The sequence below is a fragment of the Magnolia sinica genome, chromosome 10 (genome assembly GCF_029962835.1).
Source record: "Magnolia sinica isolate HGM2019 chromosome 10, MsV1, whole genome shotgun sequence".
NCBI classification, from domain to species: domain Eukaryota; kingdom Viridiplantae; phylum Streptophyta; class Magnoliopsida; order Magnoliales; family Magnoliaceae; genus Magnolia; species Magnolia sinica.
The window spans coordinates 84,178,123-84,200,948 of record NC_080582.1 but is presented as its reverse complement, the minus strand read 5'-3'; the positions used below and the strand labels follow the sequence as shown (position 1 = coordinate 84,200,948).

The following is a 22,826-nucleotide window of genomic DNA, read 5'->3' as shown; positions in this document are numbered from 1 at the left end:
TGGTTAATCACTCAAACATGATATTGTGCTTGTGGCCCATCCAAGAATTAGAATTTTATCATTTTCGAGTAAAGCATATATTTCAGTAAACTTATCACAACCATTGTATCAAAAATTACATATGTCACTAATTAGAAATATTAAAGTTGATTCGGTAATTAAATTCAAACTCCTGTAAATATATCATGCATAGCTACTTTTAGATTAAAGTTAATTCATACTCCAAGGTGCCAAAAACATCGAAAGGATTTTAAATCTAGGGATTCCAAATCCACGCTCCCTTGGATTTGAAACCCCTAGGATTAGAAACCCCTTGGATTTGCAATCCTCCCCATGTGTTTGGCACCCTGGAGTGTGAATCAACTTTAAATTAAAAGTACCTATCCATGGTATATTTACAGGAGTTTGAATTTAATTACTAAATCAGCTTTAATATCTCTAGTTAGTGAGATATGTAATTTTTAATACAATGTTTGTGATAAGCCCGCTGAAATATATGCTTTGCCTAAAATTGAAGAAATTCTAAGTCTCAAATGGGCCACAAGCACAAGATCATGTCTGAGTGACTAACCAACGATTTTTAATCGTTGATTTACATAGACAATGTTTGGATAGTGCTAAACAATGTTTGGACGGTACTGATCATCATTAGTAGGCCATGTGTCCAATATAATAATAGTATATAGTGATACACATGTTACACTTGCAATCATTGAAATGATTATAGGTGTAATCCAAACTTTTACCTTGGATTACAAACCCCTCAAAGAGGGGATTGAAAACGCAAGTTACTTTATGTTGCCAAACAACTAGAAGATTCGCAATTCCCTCCAATCCACGGTGCCTAATGACGGCTAAGTATCATTCCTCGCCTTGTTTTTTGCTACAGATGTACGTATAGCTGTGGGCTACTATGGGAGGTGGCGTGTCTCGGAACAAGAATGAGGTGGGGGCAAAAGATATTTTTGAGCTAGCAGAGGATATTTTTGGACATCCATGGGACAGTTAAACATTAAAAATATCTGACCGTCTTATTTTCACAAACATTAATCAAATGTTAGGATTTCTTAAAAGGTATGATCCAGTGCTTCAGTGTTATAGTCATTCTGTGTTCACTCACGCAAGTAGAGATGGAAGATAGTATTCGCAGTGCGCGTGACAACTTACAAACTTCCTTAAAATCCATACCATTTATCATGCGAATCACAAGGATCCCTTGACTTTCGCAAAATTCAAGATACTTCAAGCCTCAAATCTGGCCAACCAATGTGTAGAATCCATTCCATTGATCATATTCCTTCAAACACTTAATTTTAACCACATACATGTGGCCCATTTGATCACTGGTCAGAACTGATAATTTCTAAAGCAGACTTACTAGCAGACAAGATATCCCGTGAATTAGCCACGCTGGCATTAACTCCGCAAATGATCTCCTCAGCCACCACTCGAGCGAATCGCACCACAAGTAAAATATCAGTGGCGGTGGGTGTGAGTCGGCGACATCTGGGAAGGGGATGGGCTGGTGTTATAGCAACATTGCCAGGTCTGATCATGAGGTATGTGTTATATCTAAACCGTCCATACATTTGGCGAGCTCTTATTAAGAGTTGAGAAGAAAAATAAGAAAAATGTAATTATCAAGTGGACCACACTACAAAAAACAGTAGGGGATTGAACGTCTACCATTGAAACCCTTTCTAGGGTCACAAAAGTTTTGGATCAATAGGAAATCTTCGTTCAGGTCTTTATGACCTTATGAACATATTGGATGGAAAATATACGTTATGGTGGGTCCTTTAAATTTTTTAACAGTGAAAATCATTATCTCCAATGCTATTTATGATGTGGTACGGATGATCTATGGATATGATTCGTTTTATGAAAATGCTCTAAAATGATTTCTAAAAATTGATGAACGGTGTAGGTATAATAAATGCATCAACGTGGGGCCCATAAAACTTTGATATCCTTTGAACCGTTCGTAGAACTCGGAGCTCGAGGAGCGTAAGTGCTCGTCTTCGCCGACACGTACCTACTCCAGCCAATCCGCATCCGTCCCTTGTAAATAGGACGTGTCATTAGGAAACAGCCGGGTGTGTGCCCCACGGGATCAAGAAGCCGCCTTCGCTCTCCCTCCATCTGTAGACGGAAACGGATTGGCTACTCCCCCTGACACCAGCTCCGTGGCTGGTGGTCGGTGCTCGGTGGGCCCCAACATGATGTATGTGTTTCATCCAATCCGTTCATCCATTTTTATAGATCATTTTATTGCTTGATACCAAAAATAATAGGGATATAAATCTCAGGTGAACCACACCACATGAATACAATAGTGATTGGATATCAATCATTACAATCCTCCTAAGGCCCACTATACTGTTTATTTGACATCCAATCTGTTGATTAGGTCATACAAGTCCACATGAAGAGAAAAAACAAATATTAGCTTGATCCAAAACTTTTATGGCTCCCAAAATATTTTTAATGGTTGACCCTTATTCAACACTGTTTCTTGTAATGTGGTCCACTTGAGATTTGGATATAACTCATTTTTGAATACATACTTAAAAATTATTTTTAAAAACAGATGGATGGCATGGATGAAACATACACATCATGGTGGGGCCCACATAATACCAACCATAGCCAATCCGTTCCCCTATTACAGCGAAAGGGACCTTCCACTGCCCTTTATGTCTCTCCTTCCCTACCCACGGCTATAAAAATGCCTACATCCATCTCTCTTCCACATCAAACACACAACTCATTCTCTCACAATCTTTTCCACTATAGTTGCCCCATCTCCTCCCATCATATACTAGACATGGCCTCTTCTTCCTCTTCTAATATTCTTTTAATGTTACCGTTATTACTATTAGCTTCCTCTTTAATACCTGCTTATACTGCTAATTTCTACCAAGACTTCGATTCCACATTTGGCGACGGCCGTGTCAGAATCCTAAACAATGGCGAATTACTCACTCTCTCCCTCGACAAGGCCTCCGGCTCCGGATTCAAATCCAAGAACGAATATCTGTTCGGAAATATCGATATGTAGCTGAAGCTCGTCCCTGGCAACTCTGCTGGCACCATTACAGCATATTACGTAAGTTTCAATGCCACAATCCATTTTTCGGCTGGTTTGGATGGACAATTGAATTGAATTGCAATAAATTTGTTTCGATAAATTGGAAATGACCATATTCCATTATATTCATTTCTACTATAGCGAATAGGAGTATTGCAATTGAGTTCAGTTGAGCATCCAAATGTAACCTTGCAATTTCTATAAGCCCATGTTTATTGAAGTGATTGCATTGCAGCTAACATCACAAAGACCAACATGGGACGAGATCGACTATGAATTCCTAGACAACCTTAGCCGAGACCCTTACATTCTCCACACCAATGTGTTCACACAAGGAAAGGGAAACAGAGAGCAACAGTTCTACCTATGGTTTGACCCAACTGCCGACTTCCACACATACTCCATCCTCTGGAATCCTCAGCACATCATGTAAGCCTTCTTATTTTCTTAATTCATACACACATTACTGAAGAAAGGCCTATTTCCCACTTGATCCCAACACTTCATAGAATGTTGAAACAATGAAAGGCCCATTTCCCATTCACCAATAGCAAAGTTTTACTGTAGGTGTTTTACACTGAATCAATCCATTATTCAACGGTGTGTGTATTATTCTAACATTGGCTTGGTGGTCCTGCTTTTCAGATTCTCTATGGATGGAACCCCCATCAGAAAATTCAAGAACATGGAGTCAAACGATGTCGCATACCCGAAGAACCAACCGATGAGGATCTACTCGAGCCTCTGGAACGCTGATGACTGGGCCACCCGTGGTGGGCTCGTCAAGACCGATTGGTCACAAGCGCCCTTCACTGCTTCCTATAGAAATTTCAACGCCAATGCATGTGTCTGGTCGTCGGGCGCGTCTTCGTGTGATTCAAAAGCTCAATCTACCGACAATGGATGGCTCAACCAAGAGCTAGGTTCAATAGGGGAAGAGAGGTTGAGATGGGTGCAAAAGAATTACATGATCTATGACTACTGCAGCGATTCAAAGCGATTCCCACAAGGCTTTCCTCCTGAATGCAGCAACACCCAGCAGAATTAGAGACAGAAACCAAAATACTAATCTACAAATTCAATTCATTCATTTATGTATTTGTTTTTAATCCACGTGTAATTGGTAAATACTATTTTTTCATTGTTTATAACCAACAAAGGATTATCTTCTTTAAATAACAAACGGTTTCATTTTAAATTCAACATTTTCATGCTGCAATTCAGTAGATGAATTCATTTTCTCTCATCAATTGGGACTGTCTGTCTAGTCGGCCCCACCATAAATGGATATTTTAGAGCTTGAATGTGTTGATTGGCCAGTTTTATTTTTTGTTGTCTATTTGTGGCTCCTAATTGAATGGGTAGGATCAATCATAACAAAATCAGGAATTGGACCTGTGGGGAATTTAAGTCGGGCCCCACTGGTGGATGGTCCAATCTGATCAATGAATGGTCGGCTGGATGAGTCATTCTAATAACGCCTACATGCAGAGACTGCTGCATATAGATGTACAAGCTTGATACAAATCAAGAAACAAACTTGAATTGGTTTGGCACACCAAAATTTTACAATACTTATGATTATCAACATAGCCCTTTCAAGTGCATCTGAACTCGATCATAATTCTCTGATTGTAACCCACCTATAAATCATGATATCTTCTGTGATTCAGTTTCTGACAAATCGCTTCGTGTTTTCAACTGTTGGAATTATTTAGTGTAAATTTTTATGGTTCAATTCCCATGTCAACAATTTTTGTATTACGAGAACAATACCTACTCGTAATCACTTCGGATGAATCGCGTCTCATCCATGGCCATGATGAGATGGTCGCCTTGTTCTGTTGAGCACGTGAGAGTTATAATTTCTCTCACCATGCATAAATACCATATTTTAATTTAAATGCTAATAATTTCACCTTTTTATTCTTTGACATGCCCATGTAATAAAAAATCTTTCTACTTCGGCTAGCCAGTCGAGAAAATATTCTATACGTAATAAACCGTTAAAACTAGTAAGTTCAACCTTACCTCGATAGTATTTTTCAGCTTGATTTAGATGATTGCCTCCATGGATTTGTTGTCGGGTAAAGCCTTCATCAAGGTCCTCATCGCTAGAGCCCGAATCATCAGGTGTAGCCCTACAATTCACCACTGGTAATGCTCTACGAAAATCGGGGTTATGTCGTACAACAACCACAGCCGGTAGAGCAGTACCTTGGGCTCGGGGCAAAATTAGTATATCTACAAGACAATCAAGGGTTACCTGTAACCCTTGCATGGTAAAAGAACTCTCTCAGTGGATAGCTTCCATTCTTTTCGAAAAGTCGAGGGAGGTGCTCGACCGGTCGAGAGGGCCGCTTGACCGGTCGAGGACTCTTCTCGACCAGTCGAGGTTACGCAGATTCATGTTCGGATTTTGTACGGACTGTGTATATTTGAGGCGGTTTTTGCGGAAGGGAGTTTCCTAAACTATAAATAGGAGTGCCTAGGACTTTTTTAGGTAATACAAGAGGGTTTTCTAAAGCTTTGTAAGGGTTTGCCAAAGGGTTTAGGGCTATCAAAGGTGTGAGACAGAAAGAGAAAGAGAAAGAGGAAGCTTGTAGAAGGAAGGTTATGCTCATAGAGGTGATCTACGATATAATTAATATCTCAGTGCTTCTACGTCCTCGTAATCGGTGAGATCTCTCCATTTTTCTTTATTCTCTTATTGTTTATCTACTCATGCGTGAGTGAAGAAGGTTGTAACGTTCTACTTCATAATAGATTGTTAATCTGGACGAGGTCCCGTGGTTTTTATCTCTTTGAGAGTTTTTCACGTAAAAATCTCTTGTATGGTGTGGTTTATGCTTTTATTTATTTCATTGCTTTATTATCCCATAATTCTAGTTTGATTTAGGAGGCTAGATCCTAAGTTTTTGTGGAAAACCCCCAATAAAGTGGTATCAAAGCTAAGTTCATTAAACGGAGTGGAATCGGTTCTGAATTATGGAAGGTGGTTCATCAAGGTTGATCAGCCTCAATGGTTCTAACTGGACCATATGGAAGGCTAAGATTGAAGACTTGCTTTATTGTAAAGACTTATATTCTCTAATTTAAGGCATATCAGAAAAGTCAAAAGATATGACAGATGATGATTGGAAGAAATTGGACCGGAAGGCAGTAGGGTTTATTAGACAATGGTTGGACGATTCTGTATTCCACCATGTGTCTACGGAGACCTCAGCTGATAGCCAATGACTGAAATTACAAGGGTTGTATGAAAGGAAAACAGCCGGTAATGAGATTTTCTTGATACGGCGGCTTGTGAATCGCAAGTTCAAAGATGGTGGTTTTGTGGCTGAGCACATGAATGAAGTCAATAATATATTGAACCAGTTCTCCGCTATGAAGATAGTCCTAGATGATGAATTACAGGCTTTGTTATTGCTTAGCTCATTGCCTGATATAGGTGATGATGTTGGTGGTATCGTTAAGTAACTCTGCGCTAAGACGGAAAGGTGTCTATGAAACAGGTAACTACTGTCTCTTCAATGAGGAGACAAGGAGGAAGTCTCAGGGGTCTACTCAGCAAGAAGTCCCTGTGACATAGGAGCGGGGCAAAAGAAAGAATAGGAATGGCGGGAAGGCCCAAGATAAATTAAGAGGTAAGTCGAGTATCAGGAATGATGTTGAATGCCGGAATTATGGCAAGAAAGGCCATTACAAGCATGAATGTCGTAGTAAGAAGAACGACAAGAAAGGAAAAGGAAAGGAGAAAGACGATCGAGTCCACTGCGGTTGCTTCAGATGATGACATTATAGTTATTCTTTCGTAGATCATGATGTTTGTCTCATGACTACGAGTCAGGGACACCGATCGGGTGATAGACTCGGGAGCCTCATTTTATACGATTCCACATAGGGATTTCTTCACAAGCTACAAGTCAGGTGACTTTGGGACTATGAAGATGAGAAATTCTAGCGTATCAAAGATCGTAGGGTCGGTGATATTTGTGTGAAGACCGATGTGGGGCACATTGGTTCTTAGGGATGTCAGGCATATCTCGGACCTTCGCCTCAACTTGATGTCGACGGGAAGGTTGGATGATGATGGCTATGAAAGATGATTTGTTGGTGGGCGCGTTAGAAGCTCATCAAGGGTTCGTTGATCACAGAAGAAAGAAGTGTTGCACCCTTTATAAGGCAAGTGTCGGTGTGTGCAAAGGTGGGTTGAACGCAGCGAAGATTTAGCTATGACATGTGACATAGGCGTCTGTGCCACATGAGTGAAAAAAGGCTTCACACGAGTGAGTGTTCACACCCCAAGTATAGGTTTGTGATGTAGTAATAAACGCGGTAAAACTAATGTCAAATCCACAAGAACTGAACCTTGTACGTAATCTGAAAGTGACCAGAACTAGAACTAGGCAAAGATGCAATCTAAATCAAGAAAATTGAAGGGAATAATGGTGAATGATTAAACTAAAACTATAAAAATCAAAGGTATGGAACTAGGGTGCCGAGGATCCACTCGTAGCAATTGGGAAGATAACTTGCATAATTCAAGGACACAACTGGAATCAGAGTCCTATCTTATCCAGTTGGTAAGAAGGGATTTGTCAGATCTCTGAACTTCTCATGGGTCTAATCATCAATAGATCAGAATGGCAAAGATTTGGAAGTGATTCCGTCACCTAACCATGCCCAGGAGACTATGGTAAACAACAACAATTTACTAATCTCACAGCAAATCATAAGAGAATCATGAAAGTTAGGAAGGGGTTCCGTCACCCAACCATGCCCAGGAGACAATGATGAACAACAGGGCCTCCTAAGTTCACAATCTCATGATGAAAAGAACATAGTCAAAGCTATTGCAAATCTACTGTAATTTGAGTCACAATAAACCATTAAAAACTAAAAAAATTCCTTAATAATCAAACTAAAATCCATAAGAGTTCAATAACCATGAATCAAAGTGGATGATCTCATAAACAATGGAGAGTTTAGCAGGGCATGAAGCATAAGTAAGTCATAAAGCAGTATCAAGTGCCACTAAATATAAAAATATCCAAACCACAAATCCAAAATCATCTAAATAGGGAACTAGTCCCACCCATACATGACCCAAAGTGACTAGAGCCCTGGCCCATACCCCGCGGTAGCCCGAACTCAGACTAGAAGGATCCGCCGAAAGTCTGGAAGCAGGGAAGCTCCTCTTCCTCATCCATGCTCACCCCGCTCAGCTCGTCGAGCTCCACCTCACCTGCATCTAATGACGTGTCTGGTTGGTGTTTTAAAACACCGTCCCAGAGTGGGAGTGAGTAGCTAACTCAGTGGGTGTCATTAGCCATAAGTTACATCAAATAACAATTCCATGATGAATTTAATGAAAAGCATAAATTCATAAATCACTAACTAGTCTTTGTTAATGCATATGCATGAGTTATGTATGATGCATGACCTCACCCACAACACTCTCTCAAGCGACTTCATCTCACGGTCGCGCATGACCAACACTCCCTCATTGCGACCTCAACTGCGGAGTCGCCAAATTCTAGCTAATGCGATGCATGAATAATGTTAGTCGAGTATTTAGTTAATTCCGTTCATCCAACAGGTTGGAGAAACTGGTACACCCCGACAATATCAATGCCCTCATCCATTTGTGAGGCCCATACCCCTCAACGCGCGAGGCCAGGACCCTGCGATCCTTGATCCCATCGGGGTCTCCACCCCTGATTGTAAGCACATGGGGAATGCTGGGAAGTGGGATCGCTCGCGGTCACTACGGGGAGGCTCGTCACCCCAGCGTAGGCCGACAGCTCGGACATAGTGTCTCATTCCACCATGCCCGGCTCACGAGACTGTGGATCAATTTCTAACTGTTGTCAGTGGGCGTTAGTGGGCGAGGGGTGTTCCAGGTTCCAAACAGGCGTGAGCAAACATGGTTAACAAACATGGTTGGTCAGTCGGTGGACTAGACCGTCCAAGTTCAGGCGAGCACGCAACGCATGATATCGGGTGCAAGCAACCCATGTAGTCCTACTACCGTCGCCCATTTGCGTCCATCCAAATCAGTCGGACTAGTTACAGGACGGTCTAAGCAATAGAATGACCCTCATAATTCTCAGTTTCCTAACCAACCCAGAAAATGGGTTGTACTCAGTATCACACCTAAGCAGCTAAGAGTTCATCTTCAAATATGGATCAAATTATGTGTACAATACATCAAACATAGAAATTTCAGAATATTAGAATGAATGCAATTATTCTTAATAGCATAAGTTAGATGTGTGTGCGTATGGTGCCGAATTTCCTAAGAGGCAAAAGATAACACATCATCCATAGTGTAGAAAATTATACAGCAAGAAAAGTGCAATTATGCATATAACAAGGAAGAACATGCAAATTTCAAATGCAAGAATGGACATGCAACACACATTTCATGTTCAAACGAATCAAAGACCATACAAACATCAATTTATCATCGCATGCGTGTTGGGTAGACCTAGCATGTAGGTTCCTAGCTAGTTTTTCTCTAAATTACTCATGTGTATCAATCTATCATCCACTATCATTAAATTTATCCTAAAATTGGTACTTGGCCACCTAGGGATAATGGTCTGCACCTTAAGAGGAGATTTCCATTCTTTGAGATCTTAGGATTTGGGGATTTGGGTAAAACCACCAATTCCTAAATCAAAATCAAGAAAAACAACATTAATGACTAGAAATCTACACTAGGTTACTTAATTGAAGGGAAAATATACAATTCTTAGCTCCGATTCTTAGCATGGGTGGATTTGGGGGAGGTTTTGTAGTAGCCATCGGTTTAGTTGAGGAAATACCAACTCTACAAGTAGTGTGTGTGTGTGTGTGTGTGTGTGTGTGTATTCTTTATCAGAGTAAGCAGATGAGCGTAGATGGACAAATCAACTAAAAGAAAATTTTACATTTATATTTAGAATGTTCAAGAGGTTGCCCATAATGATTTATACAAACCAATGTCTCAAAGTTAACAATTACAAGATTTGCATACATGAAAGATATAAAGAAAATATATATAAACGAAAGCCGCAAGGTCGTGCAGCTTCCTTGACGAGTATAACCACGCATCATTGACCATCACAACGGCTCCTCATCAGTCTGAACTTGTATATCACTTAAGCCACCTGTACTACATGTACGGTTGTATATTTGATGGATGAGTGGCCAACTCAGTGTGAATTCCCCTCAAGATTACAAATCGTCGCCTTAGACAAGTATAATTTTTAAAAAAATAACAAGTCATACAAGACAATACAAACTACAGTCTTATTTAATGCATGGATGTATGAGTGCACATCAACTGGGGATGCTCATCCAGTTGGCTTTTGGGCAAAACCCATGCAATGTGGTCGGTCACAAGCGAAAGTACATAGTACATGCATAGTGCCAAACTCACCAAAAGTGGGTCAATAGTCGATGGTCTGGGAGCTAGTGAAATGATACCACGACTAAGGGCACGTGCTACAACATCTAGAATTAGCTACTCATCATCACCTGTATGCTATGAATGCATGATTAGCCCAACTATTATTATTTCATTTATAACCAGCCAGTTTAATAAAGCTCAAAGGTCACTACGGGGGGTTCATCACCCAGCGTAGGCTGATAGTTCACGCATAGTGTCCCATTCCATCATTCCTAGCTCATGAGACTACCACCTTAGGATGTTTAATGGAACTCATCGACTAGTGGCCAATCATATTCAGTATATTGGGCTTACCATCGCATGGTTGCAAAAAAATAAAACATCGTACCCATTTAGGGCAAATACTAAAATAAAGTCACGTAGGGCGAATATCAAAACTAAGCCACATAGGGCAATTATTAAAACTAAGCCACATAGGGCAAGTATCAAAACTATGCGATAAAAGACCATCCTTAAAACCCACTTAGACACAATAACCCTGTATGGTAGGCTCACATCAATGATCCATCTAGACCATCACTCAATAACCACTAGATCGAAGGTCCATTGCCATCACCATCAATTGAGTTACATCCCAAGTATGTGTGTACATTTGTAAGTGGAGGTTTCTCACTAATGTACCAGTTTAAATCCCAGAAGCAATTCACAAGTAATCCAATAGTATGAATTAAATATACATGATAAACATTAAGCATGTGATGTAGCAACTCAATTCCAACAATTAACACATGTGGTTATATAATGGAGATATCAATTATAAATTAATATAAAAACTATCACTTAAGTTAATGGGAAAATGGAAAGCTCAAGGGGAAGAAATGATCACCTGATGTTTTGTACCGTCTACGTCATCGCTAGGAAGTGTATGCACCCTTATGGTCGACCCTACCATGAGTTATGAAATTGTACAATTAGATTCGAGTTCCATGGACTCATGGCCTAAGGTTTGAATTGATTATTCTTAGGATTTGATGTATAATTAAGGTTTCGTCCTTGAGTTTAGTCCTAAAATTAGATTTTAAGATTTGAATCCTGAATTATTATTATTATTATTATTATACGATGGATCGAATACCATTCTAGATTCAATCTCACACACTACTTAAGTTTAGGTTGCTTAGGTCTAAGATTTTATCCTAGAGTTTACGTTTAGGCTAGATCTTTAAGGTTGAACCCTAGTGGTGTGTAATTAATTATAATTATAATTTAATAGTTATAAAATATTTATTAACATCAATTTTACAATTAACGCTATCTATCCCAGCAACGATAATCATCGTGATGATATTAAATTGTACAATCTATTATCAATGATAATACTCAAGCATGATAAATAAAATGTTAATATTTAATAACCATAAAATTTATTATTTATTTATAATAACTAATATAGGCATGGATAATCTCCTAATAGTTATCCATGTTATATAATTGCAAATATCATAGTAATACTAATAATAATAACCAAATACTAAGATCTATAGTTAACGATGATCTTTGAGAGTGACAATTAAACTACTTCCATTTGGTAAATATAGTTTTTGTTTATAATAGCTAGTTATAGCATAAATAATCTACTAATGTTCTAATTATAGTCTCAATGTAATGTTTGAGAGAAAAGTCACCTATAGTTGATTGGTCTTGAACCAACTCAGCTCGGCATCCGAGTTGACTCGGCTCAATTCTACTCTCTCTCTCTCTCTCTCTCTCTCTCTCTCTCTCTCTTTCTTCTTCTCCTCCCTTTCTTCTTCTCTTCCTTTTGATGGAATGTCCAGCCACACTTGGACTAGACCCAAGCCCAGCTTAACCTGGACTCGACCCAACTGGACTCGGCCCCAACCGAGTTAACTCAGTCCTTTCTCCTTCTAGTTTCTTCTTCCTTCTTCTCTCTTCGTCCTATTTCTCTCCCTCTCTTTTTTTTCCTTTTTTTATCTTCCCTGTCATTGCTCTCACTTCCTAGTCAGCAACAGCAGGGCCGAAACCGGCCTGCCCCGAACCTAAACCGAGTCAGCGACTCGGTCCACTAAATGTGATGTGGTGCAACTCCACCATCCAACTCTCTCTATTCTCTTTCTCTCTCCTTCTCCCTTTGTTTCTTCTCCTGTGTCAATCTACTGAGCTTCCAGTCCAGCCCAGATCGAACTCAGTTATCCCTGACTCACCACACCTGTGCTGACTCGCCACCTGGAACTGCCAGCGAGTCAAGTGGTGACTCAGTGCAGCACCACGCCGCACCCTCTCTTCTTCTCCATTCTCTTCATTTCCCTTCCTCCTTCTATTCTTTCTCATTCCATTTCCTTTCTTCCTTCCTTTAAACGCAGCACCTAGCAGCACCGTTGAACGAACAGAACTGTCGGGGAAGACGAGCTCCTCTAATGGTGGATCTCGACTCGGTGAGCATTTCCTCAAAACGGGGCTTCTGGGTTGTTTGAATCACTGCAACGATGCTAATGGATGCTTCTAATCGAAGCTCCATGGAGGTTTAAGCGGTGGGTTCGAAGCTAGGAGAAAACAGGGAGTTGGTGCGGCTACTGTTTCTCTCCCTCTTTCTTTGCTTGAGATCCTAGCTTTGTAGGGCTAGGATTCGGCCACGTGGATGGCTAAGATTGAGGGAGGAGGGCTCACGCAGATCGTGCCAGCTGGCAGTTTCTGTTTCTGGAAATGGGGTGCTTGTAGGACCCGCTTACAGTAAAATTCATGCATATGCATGCGTGATCCCAGCTGTGGGATCAAGTGGATTTTAGTCAGAAACGCCGTCCACTTAAGATGGACGGCTCTGATCATGGACGTGAGCCCTGGCTTGTGGGCCACCATCGACAACACGGACATCATCTCTCTTTTTAAGGGAAGTACCGGTCAAGGTAGCCTTGACTGCTCCTGCTGGTATAGTGCACCACGAGTGCATCCCCCATGGTGCACATGCCACACCTGTCTGGGGTCCACCGTGATGTTTGTGAGAAATCCACTCCGTCTGTGCTCCTCTATGGGCCCATCTGGGTCATTTGACCATAGATGAGGCTAATACAAGGCTTAGGTGGGCCATGCCAACCAAATCTTGACCTTTAACTGATGATTATCATCGTTCTGGTGGTTAGATTAATCGCAAATCGAACATCAACGGTTAAAATGGCCTTAGGACCTGTTTAAGCGAGTCTTAACGATATATTCAATTACCCGAAAGATATAATTTTTTGTTACTTTATAATAAACTTATTTGATTTTATTTTAATCATGTTGTGGGACACTTAAGCAGGGATGGGGCATATCTAAACCATAGCTGGGCCTCACTACATGACTCTTAGGTCATATTTGGGGGTTTCCATCAACTCAATGCTTAGATCATCTTTAAATCTGATCTCCAAGGTTCATATAGGATCTTAGCTCGTCTTAAATGGGTTTTAAGGTCTGATTAACTCACTGACAATGATCAACGGTCCTAAAGGACTCCAACCTAGTCTAGGTGCACATGATCAGTTAGTGTTACCATCAAGTAGTCAGATTCACACAATCTACCGCTTGTTCATTGAACAAGATGCCACTGACTTGATGAACGGTGGATATGGCAAGTTGGTTACAAATGTCAAGATGATTTACTGTCAGAGTCTTTCACAGTCCACATTAGACGGTTTTACTACTTTCTAGGGTTGTCAAAATACAACCTAAGGATTGATTTTATAACTTGATGGTTGGATGGGTTTCAAATCTGATCCACCTGGACCATTCATTCTGTTGGTCCATGTAAGGCCATGAGTCCAAGAATAAGGCTAATATAACATTCTGGTGGCCCTATAACTTGATTTATGCTCTTAACTAATAATAATTGATGACCCTGATGAACCAACAGTCAGACCTTTATCAGCTATGATTGACCTGGTACTAAGGAGTCCTAGGAACTGTTTAAGGGGAACCTAATAGTTTGTGTTGTATCAAATAATCTACTTTATGTAACTCAATTGATGACATGACCGATGGGATATCACGGTCCTGGCGAGTAATAGGTCCATTAATCTAGGCCTTACATAAGATGATGTAGGGTTAGGTTTGTCTATTAGTGAATTGGGATACTAAAAATAGGTATCTCTGGTGGTATGGTGATCCGTCTTGGAAATTGACGAATGGGTGGCTTGTTGTATGAATGGGAATTGTTTTCAAGGGTTGGATTTAGGCTAGAATGAACGTGAAGGTTCATTTAAGCTAGGCTTGTATTTATACTAAATTAGATTACATGGTAACACTCGAGTACTGGAAAGTACGGGGTGTTACAAAAGATTTGGTGGAGGTTTTATAGTAGCCACCAGTTTGGTTGAGGAAATACCAACCCTACAAGCATCAAAATTTTCCTCACTCACACAAACACTCTCTCCCTTATCTTTCTCTTCATTTTCTCTCCATCTCTCTTTCTCTTTCTCTTCTCCTTCACCCAAGGTAGGGCATGAAATTCGTATGGGAGAAGGGGGTGCCCAAATGAGGCCCTTTTATAATGCCAGATTTGGTGTAAATGGCCCCAAGGGTTGGGTTTTTACTATACTAGCCCTATGAGAGGGTTTTTCTAACCTCTAGGGCCTACTATGGGGTGTACATATTGATATACACCGTAGGATAGTTAGCCCTAATGATGATCTACGTATGGACATGATCGGCCCGTCATTTGGATGCACCGATCGACAGATATGATTAGAAGTCTATTCAACGGTCACCGATCGTCGATCGGGGCCGCGGCTATACGGATATGAGTAGAAAATATCCTTGCTCTACGTGTGAAGTTTGGTCGTAAACTGACGGTTTGAAATTGTCAACTTTGCATAAGAGTAAATGACCCAATTCACTTAAGTTTTAGCTTCTTCCTTTAGGGTATTTGCATTTCTCATGCACTCGTCTTTCGGCTCAAGTTGAGTGGTTCTAGACACTACCCAAATCCGACTCCCACGATGGATGTCGAGCCCAGTAGACGAATATTATTCTATAGTTTTGGAACTAGTGGCCCACTGACGAGCGATCTAGAGCTTGTTCGGAAAATCGGAGCATTTCTGTAATGAATTAGGTATTGAGATTTCTTGTGGACAATGATTAGGGTTTGGATTAACTATTTTCATAGTGTGACTTATTTATAACTAGTGAAAGTGGAGATTTGGATATGATTACTCTAAATCGTCAATTTTAGATTAAAAGAGTAATGTGGTTGATTTGGTCTATTAGTTAAGATCCGAGCCTTATCTGACTCGGCTTCGGTTATATCTTTAATTTAGTTATAATTGTCTTGATTAATTAGCGATGGGTCGGTTAGATTTGAGCCCTATGTGAATAAATTATGGGGCTAAACTTAATGTTCAAGTAATCAGTTGGGTTCATTGGTTTTCTACGGTTAATCAATTTAATTTGTACAGTTCTTTATCGGTACCAGCCGCGTATAAGCTCACCTCGAGCATCAATGATCCGTAAGTGATGACGTGACTAGTTATTAAAAAAAAATTTTAAAGGAATTTTGGCAAACCCAAAATAGCGAAAATTCGACTAAACATATTCCTTAATAATCAAACTAGATTCCATAAGAGTTCAATAACCATGAATCAAAGCAAAGCTACCTTCCTAATCACACTACAAGCTTCACCTCTTAGCCCTAACTAAGAGGTTTAGCCGACATGATCTAGCTAAAATCTCTTAAAAATATAAAAGGAAGAGGAAGAAAACTCCCTAGCTGGCCATCTCTCTCTCTCCTTCTCTTCTTTGCTCGTCTTGCCTCCACGGCTGCCCCACATGTCCTTGGATGTCATTCCCTCTCTCTCCTCTCCTTTTATAATATTAGGAAGGTCGGTCGGTGGAGTTTACGCATAAGTTACGCAGCTAGCTGCGTGCGTAATAGGTGCGAATTCTTAAGTTTTCAGCATCAGTGGGACCCATTATCGTTGTTATAAGAGAAATCCAACCCGATCATTGGATTTCTGGGGAAAAACCAGTCAGGAAGGAGTGGTTTTTATCAGGTTTTGGTGCGGTCCACTATATCAAATCTACTCGTCGTCCATATTGCGTTTTCTGGCGATCCACGTGTGTACGTTTGTAAGGGGCCAAACGGACACCTAGGCGAGGTTCATGCCCCCCTCCCCCCTTCAACACAATGGACGGTTCAGATTATCCAATGGAATGATGGGTGAGGCCCATTATCAAAACCCAATCGGCTTAGGTGCACTGCGCGAGAAGGGCACTGTTCATATGTTTTATTCAAAAAATAGGTGAGGCCCACTTTTGATGACATTATCGGAGATTTACTCTGCTCATCATCTTCTTAGTAACTTGTAAGCCCATGGGTCAAAGTATAAAGTAGATCCGAGCTCTAGGTGGGCCACACCATCCACCTATGATGAGGCAATACCCACCGTTGAAGCACTAAAAATCTTTAAATTTTTTTATGTAATTAACTTATATTATCACTTACTGACCATTGCCACTCAATGCTAGTTTATACATGGGTAATACCAGTAAGAAACCGCACAAGTCCGTTTAATCAACCATAGGAAACCATCGAATCCGCCCAATCATTTGAACATCAAGTTTAGCCCCATGATTCACTCATATTGGACCCAAATCTAACTGACCCATCACTAACTAATCAAGACAATCATAACTAAATTAAAGATCTAACCGAAGCCGAGTCAGATAAGGCCCGGATCTTGACTAATAGACCAAATCAACCCCGTTACTCTTTTAGCCTAAAACTGACAGTTTAGAGTAATCATGACCAAATCTCCACTTTCACTAGTTATAAATAGCTACACTATAAACATAGTTAATCCAAACTCTAATCATTTTCCACGAGAAATCTTAATACCTAATTCATTCCAGAAATGCCCCAATTTTTTGAACAAGCTACTGCTCGTTAATAGGCCACTAGTTCCAAAACTATAGAATAATGTTCGTCTTACTGGGCTTGACGTCCATCGTGGGAGTCGGACCTGAGTACTATCCAGAACTGGTCAACTTGAGTCAAAGGATGAGTGCATGAGAAGTACAAATACCCTAAAGAAAGAAGTTGAAACTTAAGTGAATTAGGTCGTCCACTCTTATGCAAAGTTGAGGATTTCAGATCGTCAGTTTACGACCAAACTTCACACGTGGAGTAAGGATATTTCTCTACTCATATCCGTATAGCCGCGGCCCCGATCGACCATCGGTGACCGTTGAACAGACTTCTAATCATATCTGTCGATCGGCGCATCCAAATGGCGGGCCAAACATGTTCATATGTAGATCATTATTAGGGCTAACTATCCTATGGTGTATATCAATATATACACTTCATAGTGAGCCCTAGAGATTAGAAAAACCCTCTCATAGGGTTAGTATAGTAAAAATCTAACCCTTGGGGCCATTTGCACCAAATCTGACATTATAAAAGGACCTTATTTGGGCACCCCCTCTCCCGATACGAATTTACCCTAGAGCAAGAGAAAAAAAGGGAGAAATGGAGAAGAAAAAGAGGAGAAAGGAGAAGAGAGAGATCTTGGGGTGTGGGTGTTGGTGCACCTCCGCCCTCTCATCCCCTCTCTAGCCGCCTCACTGTAGCCGGAGTCGTCGTTGGAGCTTTCCCGACAATGGTTAGAGGTAAGTGTTGAATCTCAAATATAATTTAGGATTTCAATAGTTGTTTGTCCCAAATCTCATAAGCTTGTATGTTTGTTTAGGTCTTTCAACAATTTTCTCTAAAAACCTAACCCTAGGAGCTCAAAATCGGAGATTCCTTCTTAAAAGTACGGACTATTACTCTTAGGTGGCCTAACACCAATTTTAGTATGAATATAATGATTATGAATATGTGGGTGATGTATTTGGATAATCTAGAGAAAACCTAGGAAAGACCACACCTTTGATCCTCTCAATCAACATGGAATGGTTATGGAATGTTTGTTGTCTCTCACATGATTGGGTATGAATTTGATGATTGCATGTTCATGTCTTGTTTGATTCTTGTACAATGTTTCCTTATAGCATGTATGATGCATTAACCCTTGTGCATTTTTGTACTATGAGATATATGAAATTCTCGACTTCCACTAACCCACACAACACACATGCACATTTATTTCGTAATATTGTTAATAGTTTACATTTATAACAAATTTTGAATTTATATATTTAATGCATAATTACACGACATCACTTTTATAAGACGATATTTCCTAACTTGTTGAAGTGCTATTGAATACCATTAAATCCCTAAGTTGGTCAGGAAACTGAGGTGAGAGAATGTGGTCCCGTTGGTAGGACTATCCTAAGGCTGAACTAAGGAGGGAAGGGATTAACGTCCTAGATTTTCACTATTCTGGATTTTCAAAAATCCTTGAATTTTTTTTAATGTAATTAACTTATATTATCACTTACTGACCATTAGCACTCAATGTTAGTTTATACATGGGTGGTACTAGTAAAGAATCGCATAAGTCTGATTAATCAACCGTAGGAAGCCAACGAATCCACCTAATCACTTGAACATCAAGTTTAGCCCCATCATTTACTCACATAGGGGCCAAATTTGACCGACTCATCGCTAACTAATCAAGACAATCATAACTAAATTAAAGATCTAACCGAATCCAAGTCGGATAAGGCCCGGATCTTGACTAATAGACGAAATCAACCTCGTTACTCTTTTAGCCTAAAACCGATGATTTAGAGTAATCATGACCAAATCTCTACTTTCACTAATTATAAATAGGTCACACTATGAACATAGTTAATCCAAACCCTAATCATTACGAGAAATCTCAATACCTAATTCATTCAAAAAATTCTCCGATTTTTCGAACAAGCTCTAGGCCGCTCATTAGTGGGCCATTAGTTCCAAAACTATAGAATAACGTCTGTCTTACTGGGCTTGACGTCCATCGCGAGACATCCAGTCGAAGTCGTGACTCAGATCACTTAACTTGGACTTACAAGGTCGGTGCATGAATTGTGCGAATATTCTTGAAACTAACCAAGAACTTAAGTCACTTATCTGTGTTCGGTCTTTGCCTAAGTTGAGGATTTCGAACCATCGGTTTACGAACAAACTTTACTGGTGGAGTAAGGATATTTCTCTGCTCATATCCGTATAGCCGTGGCCCTGATTGACCATCGGTAACCGTTGAACAGATTTTTAATCATATTTGTCGATCGGCGCATCTAAATGGCGGGCCGATCATTTCCATACGTAGATAATCATTAGGGCTAACTATCCTACGGTGTATATCCACATGTATACCCCATAGTGGGCCCTAGAAGCTAGAAAAACTCTCCCATAGGACTAGTATAGTGAAAACTCAACACTTAAGGCCATTTGCACTAAATCTGGCATTATAAAAGGGGCTTCTTTTGGACACCCCTCTCCCCATACGATTTTGCCCTAGAAAAGGAAAAGAGAGAAGAGAGAAAAGGGAGAAAGAAGAAAGGAAGAAGAGAGGAAGGGAGAGTGAAGAAGAGGGAAGGTAGGCCATAGCTCTAGTGAGGCCCAAAGGAGGCCGATTCTTTCAACTCCTCACATCTTCCTCAACAAATCCTTCACCCACAACCGGAAGAACCCCTCTCCATCGATTGAGTAGGTAAAACCCTCATCTCTTAGAAATTTCTCATGTTGAGGATGGATTCACATGGGATTCTAACATGCAAGTACATCGTCTTAGGATTCCGGCCGATTGACACCGAGTTCGGCGTCCCTAGGTCGTTTTCCAAGCCTTCAACGATCCATAGGTGCGGACTATTATACTTATGTGGCCTAACACCAATTTTATTATGAATCTAATGATTTTTATTGCTTATATGATGTATTTGGAGAATTTAGAGGAAACCTAGGAAAGATCTTACCCTTAATCCTCTCGATTTACATAGAATAGTTATGAAATGTCATTGTTACTCACATGTTTGGATAGAAGTTAAATGTTTGCATATTCATGTCTTGTTGATTCGTGTGGGATATTCCTTATAGCATGTTTGTTGTCTCTCATATGATGGGATAGGAATCTAATGTTTGCATGTTCATGGCTTGATCGATTCGTGTATGACGTTTCTTATAGCATGTATGATTCATAAATCCTTGTGCATTGTGTTCTTATGATGTATGACATGCTTAGTTTCCTCACTAACCCACACCTTATACATGCACTTTTAGTTCACAACATGATTGGCTTTGCTTGGTAAAGAAATCTGAGATTCTATGTCGGGAGAATATGAATGCATGCTATTACTCATGCTAGTTGATAACCTTGATTATTGGCATGGTATGAGCTACCATTATAACCCTTGGGTTGGTCAGGAATTTAAGGAGAGAGACGGTAGTCCCGTTGGTAAGACTATCCTGAGACTAAACCTGTGGATTTGGGCGGTAGTAGTTCGACTACATGGGTCGCTCATACCCGATGTCGTCTGTCACGTGCTCGCCTAAATTCGTACGGCCTAGTCTACTTACTGACTAACCTTTTTTTAAACCCTATTTGCTCACACATGTATGGAACCTGGAATACTCTATAACCATTGTATCACATTGATAACCAATTGAAGCCGATCCACCGACTCATGAGCCGGACATGATGGAATGGGACACTGTGGCCGAGCTGTCGGCCTACGCTGGGGCGACGAGCCTCCCCGTAGTGACCGGGAGCGATCCCTTTCTCAGCACTCCCCATGTGCTTGAAGTCGGGGATGAGGAACCCGACAGGATCAAGGATCGTTGTGCCCTAGCCTCGCACGTTGAGGGGCCTAGGCATCGCAACTAGTTACGGACATTGATACGTGGAGTGTATCAGTTTTTCCAACTTGCTGGATGAATGAAATTAACTAAAAACTTTGCTAACATCATCATCGCATTGCACTAGCTAGGCTGGCGACTTGGCAGTCGAGGTCGCATTGAGGGAGCGTTGGCCATATGCGATCGTTAAACGGAGTCGCTTAAGGGAGTATTGTGGCGAGGGCATACATCATATCATAATACATGCAAATGCATTAATAAGATTATTTAGGACTTTATGAATGTGTTGCTTTTCATTAAATTTATAATATGATTGATATTTGTTTAACTTAAGACTAATAACACCCACTGAGTTGATCACTCACTCCCACTCCGGGAAGGTGTTTTAAAACACCAACCAGACTCTTCAGTAGTTACAGGTGACGCTGAAATGAAGAGCCTTGCGGCACGAGCTTGGATGAGGAGGACGAGCTATCCTATTTCTAGTTGATGGGCGGTTCATCGTTGACTTCGCGGGCGGACTTGCATCGCTGAGTAGGGGACTCAGCGCATCTTTTTTTGAACGTAGCAATTTGTATTTTTATTGGGCAACGCCTTGTGCGACCTATTGACATTAATTTGGACTTGTATACATTTTGTCACTTTTAATTCAGTAGACTAGTTGTGATTGTGATTCATGTTTCAAGAAATTCCATACCGCTCTTCAAATCGGATTACACGCAAAATATGTAAAATTTGTTATAAGTGATACCTAGGAATTTGGGAGTCGAGTGCATACACGACCCCCGATTTTCAGGGTGTTACATTTTCTACGACGCATGAGCCTTTACTAGAAGTTCTCCCATCACGTACTTGCCTGAACTCACACGGTCTAGTTCGCTTACTGACCAACCATGTCTACTCACGCCTGTATGGAACCTGGAACACCCTTCACCCATTGAAGCCTATTGATAATCGTGTGAAACCGATTCACTGTCTCGAGAGTCGGGCATGGTGGAATGGGACACTGTGTCCGAGCTGTCGGCCTATGCTGGGGTGACAAGCCTCTCCATAGTGACCGTGAGCGATCCCTCTTTTCAGCACTCCTCATATGCTTGAAGTCGGGAATGGAGAACCCGATGGGATCAAGGATCGCGAGGTCTTGGCCTCGACGTTAAGGGGCTTTGGCCTCACAACCAGTTGAGAGCAATGATACGTGGGGTGTACCAGTTTTCTCAATCTGCTAGATGAACGGAATTAACTAAATATTCGGCTAACATTATCCATGCATCGCATTAGTTAGGATTTGGCGACTCGGCAGTTAAGGTCACAGTGAGGGTAGTTGGTCATACGCGATCGTTAGACGAAGTCGTTCTAGGGAGTGTTGTTGTGAAGGCATATATCATATCATAATACATGCATATGCATTAATAAGATCAGTCAGGGATCTGTGAATGTATGTCTTTCATTAAATTCATTGTATAATTGATGCTTGTTGTAACTTAAGGCTAATAGTAACCACTGAGTTAGCTACTCACTCCCACTATGGGACGATGTTTTAAAACACCAACCAACCCTTTTAC

The 22,826-nt window shown here is 40.7% G+C and overlaps 1 pseudogene; it reads left to right on the top strand.

Moving 5' to 3' along the window:
- Positions 1–2,742: 2,742 nt before the first annotated feature.
- Positions 2,743–4,294, top strand: LOC131217225 (probable xyloglucan endotransglucosylase/hydrolase protein 23; annotated as a pseudogene).
- Positions 4,295–22,826: the final 18,532 nt, after the last annotated feature.